Genomic DNA, 13,855 nt, shown 5'->3' with positions numbered 1-13,855 from the left:
TAGCCTGGTCTGTTCTAATATCATATGCTGTTTTTATAACATCTAGCCTTTTAAGTATTTTTGTTGATCTGTTCCCTCTTCTATATTCTTCTAACAATGACACTCCTTGTCTTAATTGCTTCATAGCATACCTCTCAACCTCTTTAGAGCAAGAAATCTGGACAAAGCCATAAGTAAAAGTGGTACAAAGGCCCACAAATAGGGATCATTTTTAAATATTGCTCTTACAAACTTAGGAAGTTGATAGAATAACAGATTGTGTGTTAGCATGAATTTTCTGAATGGTATGAAGACTGAAACTCAAATGTCTGTCATTATTTTCTAATTTTAGTCTTTAATGATTTGCCACTAATTTGCCTGAAAACCACAATTTTATGAAAAACAGACCAAAGATATGAGGCAAAAATGTGGACATTCTGCGAAAATTTGTACAGTTGAGAGGTATGCTTCATAGTTTTCACTATTCAGTACTTCCTTGATGGCATTTGATTTCTTCCTTTTTTATGGTAAGACTTTATCTGTGATTAATTTAGTTGTACTGTAATATTTTCTATTTACTTCTGTTATATCACATACATTTCAGTTAATAGTCTTGATTACTGTGTTAGTTTTATCAGACTTCTAACATTTTGGGTCTTATTGACTTTCTGTAATCAATTTCTTTCATCAGTCTTAATATACCTGTTTATCTCTATTAAATCAAGCAACTCTTCCCTTAGATATTTTTCTTCTAAAATGAGGGCACACTCTTCGTTCTTTGTTTCCTGTGGGCATTCTACAGAAAGTTCCAGAACATCTTTCTGTGACATATCCTCTTCAGCTTCATCCTGTGTCATTCATTGCTCTTTTATATGGGGACTCACTGCCTTATCACTCAACAGCATTGACTTTGTCAGAATTGCCACCATTTCTTGCTTCTTCCCATGCTGTGCAACTCCAACTGACCTTTTGTACTGGCTTCCTACTGAAGGCTTTAAAGTATCTTAATCTTTTTGTATATCGTCTATCTGGAAATTCTGGGCTTCTTGCATAATAGTAAAAATATATAACTTTGTTTTTATTCTCAGTAATCCACAGTATCACCTTTATTGTTTTTTTTTTGTTTTGTTTTTTTTTGGCCTGTCAGTTTTTGCGCCTTTTGTGAACTACTATTTCCTTCTACAACAAGAGGCCATCCTTCCCCTGAGTCTTGCCTAGACCCATAGTAGGAATGTTTAAATGTTTTGAGGATTCTACACTGTCATTTTTTTCCAGTCCTGGTAACAGTGCACCTACCAGGATTGGGCACTTTTTTATCCTGGGACTTGTGCACCTAGCTGCCTTTTTAATTTTTCAACCTACTTCTGCCCATAGTATATGCTATATAAACTATATATATATCTGTGTTGTCTTGGTGAGATTTTGTAAAAACAGGTTCTACCTCATGAAGGTACTCACCAAGAGTTGAGGATAAATTCAGTTCCAGCAATACTACTCTCCTTTGCTTGCTGATTTTATCATCTCTCCATTCAGACCCCATATCATCTGTCCATTCATACTCCTGTCATCTCTCCATTCAGACCAAAATGGACAAAGATTTAGACATTTTACTATGTGGGCTTTCCTGTGAAAAATAAGTACAATATGATCACCAGTAGGATGCAAAAAACTGAGAAACAAAGTGCTAAAAAATGGCAAGAAACTGCAAGCATCTTGTATAAGATCCTAGCAAAGAGAGATAACTCACTGCATGCCTTCTTTGCTATTGCCTGCCTCCCTAAAGTATTGGATGTCACAGACTATACACACGCAATAATGAAGCCCCCACTTGGCCCACAGTCACAAAAGATCATGAACAGAAAGGGATAACATTATGTGAACTTCCAGGTAGTATGTGACATGCACAGGTAACAGCCAATGAGTCTGTGCAGCAACCAAGCAATCCATATGATTCAAATATCTGGCTCACATCTCCACTACATTGCTGCTTTCTGCATACTGGATTTACTGATGGCCATCTAGTTGGAATGTTCAGGCACTGTGGCTAAACTCACTGCATATATCTGCATGAATAGCATTTACAAATGTAGTAACCCCCACCCTACATAGTCATAGTGTTTCTGTGGTAATGTAGATTCATAGATTAGTACTAGGCTAACTGTCCTTGTGAGACATTTTAAGCCTAACCAATTATCCCTTGTGAGACTCAAACCCTGTACCTTGTGTTTGTAAGGCAAATGCCTTAACCATTAGGCCACCCTCCCACATTATGTTGAATATCTACTGGCACCCTGGCATATGACACCTGTATGCAACCCACAGAATATGGCCAAAATCCAGTATGACACCACACATGCACTGGTGTGCTTCAGCTGCCTCAACATGTCTGTAGAAACATTGCATTATGACTCTGATATAGCCTGTAACAGGTTCTTAGCATGTTGCATGCTCCATAATGTGGTGATGACGAGGAAATCAAGCTGGACATCCTGAAGGTACTAATATAACTGGATTAGACACATGTACACACACAAACACACACAGACTCCATTGGCCTGTAAGAAAGGAGCACAAACACCATCATCTAAAGACATTGTCAAGGAATAGTAACAACAAGCAGCAGTATAATCACTCCACAGACAGCAATGATCTTGGTACATGATAGCACAGATGAGACAGTGACATGTAGTCTAAACTTATGGGTCCTGAAGAGCAAATGGTTATAGTGCGGTGTCACACAGACTGCCCTTGCATACAAACTTACTGTCAAGCGATGCCAGTCAGTGCATGGTAGTCCCACAGTCACAAAAACAGGAAGGAGGGCAGACTGGGTCACAGCTGCCATCAAATGCACAAGCTAGGGACTCAATGACACATGTCTATCTTCATACACTGGATGGTGGTAGGTATATCAGAAGAGTCAGAGAGATTTTATTTTTATGAAATTAGAATCATACACAATTTTTTCAAGTAATGGGGTAGGGCCCCACTATATGATCATGGTGCATTGCAGAAGCAGAAATACAAAGGTTATGGGTACTCTGTGGTATGGACAGTTTTCTCCTGGGATGTTGTTGGGGTGTCATTACATCACTATGATCTGTGGCCACTAAATTAGTTTGTTGCACTAACATTTGGGATCCCCTCCAACAGAGATAGTGTGTGACTTCAGGACTGTGACTGGGATGGGGTCTGTTCATGAGATGTTCTGCCAATGGGGCCAAGCATTACCCAAAATGAGGGGTGGTAGAATGTTGTACACATGTAGACACAGATGAGGACTGTGCCTCCCATGATGGCCCTCTATATGTCCACCTCTGTTATGTACCCTACCACAGTGATGGACAGCAGTGTCAATCTGAGTGGTGATGGTGACAGAGGCAATCCTGCACAGCTATTGTCTTTATGTGCTGTGCTGTGCTACTGTACAGAAATCAGATGAGAGTGGTTCTAACCTGGAGCATCATCCACTGAGATGTGTGGGGGTGGTTTTATCCTGATGTCAGTGACCATTCCTCCAGAGATGGTCCTTGAATTATTGCTACCCTGCAGGGACAGAAAAACTACACTGTCAGTCTGCTACTCCCAGGTAGTGCCATATGGCTGACTTGTCAGCTGATGCGGAATGTATTTGTGATTACTTCTACTCACAGCATGTAAGTCATGGATCACTGTCTGCCACCCATCTGATACCATAACTTACAATCTTTATTTGTCTTCCAGAATGCAGCAGCATTCAACTCAGCCAACAACTGCAATGAGTTATTCAACAGACCTTACTAATAAGCAATGAATGGGACAGGCTCAAATCGCTATCACTCTATCTGTATCGTACAGCTTGCTAAGAGGTGATCTGTGTCTCACCTACAAGGCAATCTCAGACCCTGCTCTACTAGAGATGCTCCACATCCATAAGTCTAACTCCTTATGCATTACCTGTTCTAAAGGCTTAAATCTAACGTGACACTAATAAAACTTTCTAGAGAGACAGGTTTGTCTCCCAGAGGCTGCCCCATCTCTGGAATAGACTCCCCATACACGTCAACAAAGTACGTCGCTGACCCTCTTCAAGCGCAACCTTGATAAGTGGATGGGAAACCACAAATTTGTCCCAGGGGTTCCACCTATGTTCCTCAGACAGGGGCAACAGGTGCTGATTGAGGTTTTTGTTTGAGGATAAACTCTTGGCTAGGCTTGTAAGAGCCTCAGGGCCATTAGCCTAGTAATCTCCTATCATCATATGAAATTCAACTAGTTTGCTAATAGCAGGACTTACTGCATCATGTCACTTAGAAAAATATCCAGAAAAATAAGTGCCATATAATAAAACAATAAATAGTACAGTAATAATTAGTATGATATATACTGATGATGACATATTGGTACTCTAATAATTAGTATTAATGTAATAGAATACATATAGTAAATAGTATGAACTTATGAACACTTTGATGACATCTATAACACTAAAAAACAAATGATGAAACGGAAAAATGCATAAAGTACTCAAAATGCTAAATCCAAGTTCTGAATAATATGGTTTGTATAACACTATAGAAGAAGAGGGGTAAACTGTCTTTCACCCCTCTACCCCCACAACTTAATCATTATCATGGCAGGGCTGCACAGCCTTGAAGGTAATAGCAGCAATATTATAACTTGTCCAAAAAAAAGGCATTGCACTCACCTTTGACTCTGTTTCCATTCTAGAGTGAAGAAGTAAGTAGAGGTGTAAAGGTGAAATGAATCTTGCCTCCTTGCACAAACATGGACATGGATTTTTGTAGAAATGGCAATGTCTATAGTGTAGCAGCTATATTTGTTTATGCTTGTGATTTGTCATTGTTTATTTGTATTTTATTGAGACTACCAAGCTCAGATTCATTAGTTTTCCTGTGCTATGCTGTACTTTAGGTACTTCAGCTCTAACCATTCAATCTTCATTATTGCAGAGATTAATGAAGTGTTTTCTTAACCTGTTATAGGGAGCCCTGCTAGGTTTTTGTGCTAACAGTATTCACTAAAAAGTAGATGAAAATGAGAATTAAGTTTTATTTTTAGAAAATATAAGAGACCTATAACATCAGTAACTTTTATTTAATTTTTGCTGTTTACTTGTAGATAACTTAAATCTGAAAACCAAGGATTCTTCTGCTATTTTGTATAAACAGATAACACTGGCTGTGGAACAAGACAACTTTACTGTTCCCCCCTTTTTTCATTTATTCCAGCCATCCCAGTACCCCTTCATCCACTGTCAGGTCTACCTGCTCCTCCTTCCTCTGCCAGACTTCTGCAAGTAAGCTAAGGCCATCGTGGATCTTAAGGGTGTTCTGGAGGTGGTGTCCACCATTGCTTATGCTGATGGGGGGATTATATTATGACCTACCTTTTTTTCCCTGAGTACCACCTCTGTATTTGACACAATGTCCAAGGGCTTCTACCCTCTTCAACAAATGCCTTCCACCCAGATGAGCACACTCATTTGTCTCTGTCAGCAGCTCACACATCTGAGCTGCTACTCAATTCCTAGTCAACTGGGTCATAGTTAGGGCTTTATCGTCTTATGCCATGATACTGGCTAAAGGTAATTTTAATAACAACCACTTGCTACTGTTTGATAGCTAGTATTTGGGTAGCAATTGATCACTTGTATTTTCCAGAGACACAAGACTGACAGTGTTAAATAGGCATGTATTGTTTTATTATAGAGTCCTGAGTAATGCAAGGAAAAACATGTTGTGATCGTGTCAGTAGCACATTCTACACTCTCACATATACATTATATTGTCTTATATTAATCCTGGGTACTGTAATTAATGTCTTGAAATAAACCTCTCACCTATCCCTGATTTTGCCTCATATTTTGGCCCTCTCAGTTGTAATATGTTTTATTTTCTTGTAAATCACCAAGGATTACAGTCAGTCAATAATGTCAGGCTTTAAAGTATTGTACTTAATATTTTTCTGAAAATGCATTTTGATGTAAAACTTGTTGTTCCATTAGATTGTTAAGCGAATTAGAGTAATATGCAAATAAAAATTTTCCTGATTTTGAACTTTTGCCCACCCATTATTTTTGACTTTGCTTAGAATTCTTGAACAAAAAAAGTTGAGAGGTTTGAAATACTAACATTTCTAGGGATAATGCATTTCTAGACACCGCCGGAATGTGAACTCTGGGATGTGACACTTCACAATAAGCTTGGCAACCTACAAAACTTGTAACACAGACCTTACATTCAGGTAATACAGCTTATTCACTCCTTTTTCATAAACATTAGGTAAATGTCTTTTTTTCTCAAATTATTCTTTAAGAATGAAAATGAAGTAATCTATTTTTGCTTGTTTTAGCAATCAAGGAAGAGAAATGTAAGTGTTAGAGTGTGCTCAACAATATACTAAGGTTGAAAGTAATTTTGCTGCAATTATGCAACATAAATAATGTATAAGATAAAGCTTGCTTAAATGTAGAAATAGAGTTTAGTAATATGTAATCAGCATCCATACTAAATTACCATGGCTTGAAAAAGGAATCTGCTGAATGGACATTTTTCCCTTACAGACTCAAAACAGGATGTATGCAAGAGCAAAAATACAAAATCTGCTTTTAAAGAATGGACATTTTTCCCTTACAGACTCAAACAGGATGTATGCAAGAACAAAAATGCAAAATCTGCTTTTAAAGAACAATGACATGTTATTCTGCATATAAGGATGGACACAATATGTTTCCTAAAACAACAGGATATGTTTATGACACTGTGACAATGTGTTTTCTCAAAATATGTTTTTCTGCATGGAAAAACAGGATATGACACAAGAACAGATGTTTATATACAAAGATCCAAATAAAATACAGGATGTTCACACTGTCAGAAAAGCTGATCTCTGACAATGTGTTTTCTCAAAAATATGTTTTCTGCATAAAAACAGGATATGCTTATCAGCATTGGTACAAGAACATATGTTCATATACACAGATCCAAATAGGATACAGCACAATGTGTTTCCTCATAATTATGTTTTTCTACATGGACATCAGGACACTGTTACAGGATATTCACACTGTCAGAAAAGCTGGTCTCTTACAAGACATTGTTAAACAAGGAAGCTTAGTATTGTTTCTACAGGACTAAAACTGTATATAAAGAGCTGTATAAATCCAGTTATGTTAGAGGTATGATAGGGACACAAGTCCTAAGGTAAATGTTATATCTCTCACATCATCTGTACTATATGAGAAGTAAAGTTGGAACAGTACTTTTAAGCTGCAACGTGGTTCCGTTTGATTTATTATAAAAAGTTATTTGTTACTGCTCTCTAAAGTTGATGCTGCAAAGTATATTCTCTCATCAGTGTATATTCTGCAAGTTTCTGTATGCAACAGACTGTGAATGCAAATATAATCAGACTTTGAATTTTAGCAGAATCCAGCCAGCAAGACTGAGTGTCTTAAGAACACATCAGATCCATCCCACAGCAAGAAGCAGCAAGCAGTAAGCAAGTAAAGCTCAAAATATTTTTTCAGTAAGTAAACATCTTTAAATTCTCAAAATTTCCATTTGAGCATTTTAAATAATACAAAGGATTACGATCTGTGAAAACTTCACTCCCCTGTCCCCACCACACATACCCCATGACATCCTTACCACCTATCCCCTACTGTGTATCTCTAAAGAGGAGGTTGTAAACACCCTCTCTAAGGTCAGAAACACATCTATGGGACTTGATAACATCCCATGCTGTATCCTACATGGGCTCCAATAAGAATTAGCAACACCACTGTGTATTATTTTCAGTCATAGTCTAACCACCGGCTCCACCCCAGCTGAATGGAAAATGGCCACCGCTATTCCCTTGCACAAAGGCAGTGCTTCCACTCACCCTGGGAACCATAGACCTATTAGCCTGACTAGACTTATCTGCATGGCCATGGAGTGAATCATCATGGACCTTATCAACAAAGATATAGGTAATCTCCAAACACTTGACCCTACTCAGTTTGGATTTGTCAAAGGGAGATCATGCCTATTAAACCTGGTGGGCTTCTTCAAAACAGTCAGAAAGGCTCTGGATGAGAGAAAATCTCTGCATACAGCCTACCTAGACTTAGCCAAGACTTTTGACACTATCTCCCACTCAGGCATCATTGACAAACTCACCCAGCTAGGTATCAACCCTTATATCATTAGGTGGATCACTAACTGGTTCACTGATAGAACACATATAGTCAAAATAGGGGAATCCACCTCCAACAGCAAACCTACAACTAGTGGTGTGCCACAGGATCAGTCCTAGGACCTCTGTTGTTTGGAATCTATTCCTCTGAAGTACAAGCAAAAACTAAGGCCTGTGCCTGACAAGGTTTGTTGTTGACTTCAAACTGGGAGTCGTCATAGACTCTCCAGATGATGCTAACATCCTACAAGAGGGTCTTACACAAGCAAATGATTTTTGCCAAAGTCATGGCCTTAAACTCAATGCAAAAAAATGTATTAAAATCCCTTTCAGTAAGAGCAATGTTCCTGCTAACTACCACATCAATAGCAACACCCTAAGTACGCACTCAGTGGTGAGAGACCTGGGTACACAGGTTGACAGCAATCTTACCTTTGATTAATATGTCTCCACAGTGGTAAGAAGGGCATTCTATTGCTTATCTTATAAGTAAGGCAATGCCTCCAGAAAAAATAAGTTATAATCTCTCTGTACTCTTCCCTCATCAGGCCAATAATTGAGTATAATGCTCCTTTTGGTATGTACCTTTCCAAGCACCTGCAGCAACTGGAGAAACCACAAAGGTTTCTCATGAGGAAAACTCAAGGTCTTCAGCATCTATCCTATGTGGGCCAACTGAAATTGCTGTCACTTTAACCTGTTTCATACAGACTACTCAGTGGTAATCTCTGCCTTGCATCCAAGGCAATTGCTAAACTTGCTTTATTGAAAATGCTGCATATCCGCAAGTCAAATGGTACATGGGTTACTCATTCTAAAGACCTAAAGCTAGTATGTGACATTAACAGAGCCTGCTGGAGGGACAGATTTGTCTCCCAGAGGTTATCACACCTTTGGAACAGACTCCTACTATATGTCAAACAAAGCACCTCATTGGCCCTATTCAAACACAATCTGGACGTTTGGATGGGTAGCCATAAATTCACCCAGGGGGTTCCACCTGTGACCCTCTTGGACATTAGCATTAGGTGCTGATCATGAAAATAAAGGTAGAACTTGGCTAGGCTTGTAAGGCCCCTAGGGCCATTAGTCTAGTAACTTCCTATGATCCTGTGGATGGGAAACAGGAAATACATCCCTGGGATTTCACCCTTGTCCCTGCTGGACAGGGGCATTGGGTGCTGACTTGACTAAACATGGGCTAAACTTTTGGTTAGGCTTATAAGGGCCTCACGGCCAATAGCCTAGTAACTTCCTAGGATCCTATGATCAGGTCTCTTGCTGTAGTTGATTTTTTTGTCTGTTCACTAAATGATGCAGAGAAACTCACCTCAAGAGCAAACTCTGACAGTTGCCAGAACAGGAGACTGGTTCTGCCACCAGATCATTAGCTGACAGACTAAGATGGCACATTAATTTCCTGGTATGGTCAAACCAGTGGGTTGCTGAGGTAACCACCTGAGCCCACATGAATCCTTTCTTACTACAGAGGAATTCTCAAACTACAGTCACAGACTCCTAACCAATGCAGATACTGAAGTCCTTGAGAAGTAGCTAGTTGTGTAAGTCAAGAAGACTGTAAACTCCAGGAGGAAGATCTTCACACTACCTGGTGGGTAATAGATGAGAAAATGTCCACAGTTTCCTCCTGCACACATGATAAGCTCAGATGAGTTGAGTATTTGACCTACATCATAGAATAGTTGCAACAGAGTTACAGTAAACATTGCTACGCTACTCCTGATCCTTCATGAATGTAGGTATTGAATAATGTAGAAGTCAGGGCCCAGGTAGCAGAACTACTATCAAAAGTAGACAAAAGTTATCATCAAGCCAGGTCTCCATTAGGAACACCACATCATAATTACATAGCTAGTCAGAGATAGTAGTCATTTTATTGCAGACAGGCTTACAGTTACAACACATCACCATGGTAAAGGTCATGGGAGAGCAGGTGTCCTCAATGTGCCAATGGATGTTACAAAGAACCATGGGTACATCAAGCACTTCTTTTTTACATAGTCTGTTTTCTCATTATAGTAGTACCGTTTCAGCTTCTTTTACTTCAATTTTCTTACCTCTTGTAATTCAAAGATAAAATATTTTAATTTAAATAGCTAAGATACCAATAAGAAGCAAATAAATAATGAATGAAAGAAATAAATGCAGAGATAATTAGAAATGTTAACTAATAAATGCCATGTTCTCCCTATTACTAAGTTTGGTACTGAGACTAGATTAAAATATACCTATGAATAATTGATATTATAGCAGAAAACCAAAGAGAATTTTAATTTTATGTAATTAGGAACACTGCCTATTATAATTTAGTTTTACATCTATTATCTGTGCAGCCCCTGTGTTTTGAGTTTGGGTACATTTCTCATAATTTAGAATGTTTCTCATTTTAAATTTGCTTCTGCGTTGTCTCAGCATTCTTTTCTGGTTTTTGGTTGGAATCTTTCTAACCTTCTTAAACCTACTTTGTCCATCATCACCTTTCTATTTCATTATATTGAACTAAAAGAAAAGACACTCTACAATAAGCTGCAGAAGAATGGCCTGCTGTCATTCCTGCACTTTTATTTTATGCTCTAATAATGTAAAAATGATACATATCTATTTTTATGCTTCTGTAATTCCTGGACATAAATGGATCTCTCATTTGGCTCTCATAAGGCCCTAAGTGGGGATTATTGACTTTTTGCCTGAAGATCTTCATGGAATTCAGCCTCCATAAAACAAGGATTGTAGGTATATACATATATCAATCCAATTATCAAGGAGGTTCTTAAAGACCTCCAAATGCTTCCTAAGAAAAGATAAGTAATTTGACAACATCCCCCATACAAATATAGTCTCATAATGACTTAAATAAAATTATCAATGGAGAACCTTATCTGATCATAAACACAGTCTTCCCAATATGATAGAATTCTAACATTATAAAATATCCCAAATACCATGTATTAAAGAGATGAGCATTTGAAAATGTGAAAGGAATGAATGATTTCACTAAAAGAAACTTGTTTATGATTTGAATCCAGATATTTGGTTATTTGTAGAACAGAAAAGCAGGAGTGTGGAGAATTCAAACCACGACCTCAGTTGTAAAACAAAATGAACGCTTTATTGAATATTGCGTTTTCGTCCAATAGACTTCATCAGATCAAGTACATACTTAAAAATCAAAGCTTTATACTAAAATTCATACTGTTTGTAACCAATCATGTTTCACTTCTAATTAAAAAAGTCCCACTTCAATTTAACATTTCCCAATGTTTGTGTATTACGTTTGTAATCATTTTATATGTAATAATAAATATTAGTTTAGTTTAAAAACAGATCATTGTTTAAAAAGAACATTATTTAATTTATATAAGTTAATTCATTCAAAAAAAGTGTATTTATTTCCATTCCAAAGGATTTGTTCACAAATGGATTTACTTCTTTAACTAACAATGAACACTGCCATCTACTGACCATCTTTATTATTGCACACAAAATTATATTTTAGCAGCTTTTAACTTTAAGAATGGTAAAATAGATATGTTTTCATTTAACCCTGGGGGTCTATTGGCTTCCAATACCAATTGCCACCACAACTCCTTGAAGCCTATGTTTTCTTCCCAAGGACCCCCTCTTATGTCAATTTTTATTTGGTCCAACACAAAAAAACAGTAGTTGTATTTCCTGCAGACAAGTGAGTGCTTGTAAAGTGCATTGGATTCCTTACATTTACCAATTTCATAAACATGTTCGTATATCCTCTTCTTCAGGGTACGCTCTGTCTTCCCCACATAGTAAGAAGTGCATCCCTTACAAATGGCTAAGTAGACCAGTCCCTTAGACTCACAGTTGAAGTGTCCTTTACTGTGTAACCAAATGTTTCTACTTTCCAAATAAATTTTGTCTTGGTTGGATATGTACTCACATTGTCTGCATCTTCCACATTTATATGTGCCTGTTTTTGTATTGTTTCCCCTTGTGCCTTTGTATCCTAGATTCCCTCTTTCTAGTAAGTTTTTTATGTTATATGAGTTTTTGAACACTACCTTGGGGTTCGAATCAAGTAGTCCTTCTAGGTCTGTAAAGGCTTTGAATTTTTCCCACTCATTTTGAAATAGTTCTTTTACCTTGCTATTTAGTGCATTATACTCAAGTATGAGTGATTGTTGATAATTGTCTTTCTTTTCTAAATTAATTTTATAGGGATTTTGTATTTCTTCCTTAAGCCCCAATATGGGTTTGAACCTTCCGTTTCTAGCTTTGGACACTTCAGTCCTGTATTCCCTGATAAATTCCTTGGGATATCCTCTTTCAAGGAACATTCGTTCCAATTTGTCACATTCCATTTCAAATTCGTGGTCAGTGCTGGTCATTCTGGAACCTCGGACGAATTGCCCCTTCACCAGGTTTCTTTTACAGTGTTTGGGGTGTCCACTTTGGTAGTGAAGAAAAGAGTTGACATAAGTGTCTTTTCTATACACTTTTGATTCTATTGTGTTCACCTTTTTAATAATTTCTATGTCTAAGTAAGCAATATTGGTATTGGATGTAGTGTGTGTGAATTTTAAAAAATCAGTTGTCTCTCCTATATAAAATAAGAATTCTTCAAGCTTAGTATTGTCCCCTTTCCACAGGATTATAATGTCGTCAAGAAATCTTCTATACAACATACAATATTGGAAATATTCCGATGTAAAAACAAACTCTTCCTCCCAGTTTGCGAGGACCAAATTAGCAAATGTGGGGGCGCAGGCTGCCCCCATTGCTACTCCCTGGATTTGTTGGTAAAATTCCCCTTGATGGACTAAAAAGTTGTTCCTTAGAATAGTGTCCATTAAACCAACACATGCTATTTTGTCCTCGTGTGTCATTTTGTCATCCTTAAATACTTCATCTTCAAATCTCTCCATACCCTTACCATATGGTATCGATCCAAATAAATCCACCACATCGATTGTCACAAACAATGTGTCCTTGTATGGTAACTCTGGGTCTAATTGTCTTAATAGATCCCACGAGTCTCTCAGTATGGTCTTTTTGTTGATCCATATGTGCTTTGTTTTTGTGTCAACGAATACGGCCAAAGGTGTAGTTTTGGATCCTTCAGCTGACACAATGGGTCTAAAGGGGGGGTCAGTGGTGTTCTTGTGTATTTTCGGAATACCGAAAATAACAGGTACTTTTGGTTTATTGACTTTCAAGAAAAGATGTATCTTTTCATCAAAAACTGATTCCATGGCCATGTCATTCAACATTATGTCTATCTTTTGATAGGCTAGATTTATGTCATTTCTAGAGACTATCTTGTATTTGGCTGCGTCAGTTAGGATTTCATTCATTTTACTTTCATAGTCAATAACTTCCATTATTACCACTCCCCCACCTTTGTCAGGTTTCATAACCCTAACTCTTTCGTTGTATCTAAGTTCCTCTAAGGTCTCTTTTTCTTTTGTGTCTAAGTTATTTTTATATCTCACTTTTTTGTCACATCTTTTGATTCCTTTTTCCATAACTTGTTCAAAGTTTCTAAGTTGTGCATGAATTGGTGGGTTGTATGTAGATTTCCTTTTTAATATTCTTTGTTCTTTTGTAACATTTAATTTTTCTTTTTCAAAATCGTATTCTTCTTCCTTAAATAGCAATTCAAGGTTCATCTTTTTCAAAAATAATTTTATGTCCAGGGTAG

Source organism: Protopterus annectens, chromosome 1.part2 (genome assembly GCF_019279795.1).
Source record: "Protopterus annectens isolate FY-2018-M chromosome 1.part2, PAN1.0, whole genome shotgun sequence".
In the NCBI taxonomy this organism is placed as follows: domain Eukaryota; kingdom Metazoa; phylum Chordata; order Ceratodontiformes; family Protopteridae; genus Protopterus; species Protopterus annectens.
The sequence above is the reverse complement of the archived record's forward strand: the minus strand, read 5'-3'. Positions refer to the sequence as shown.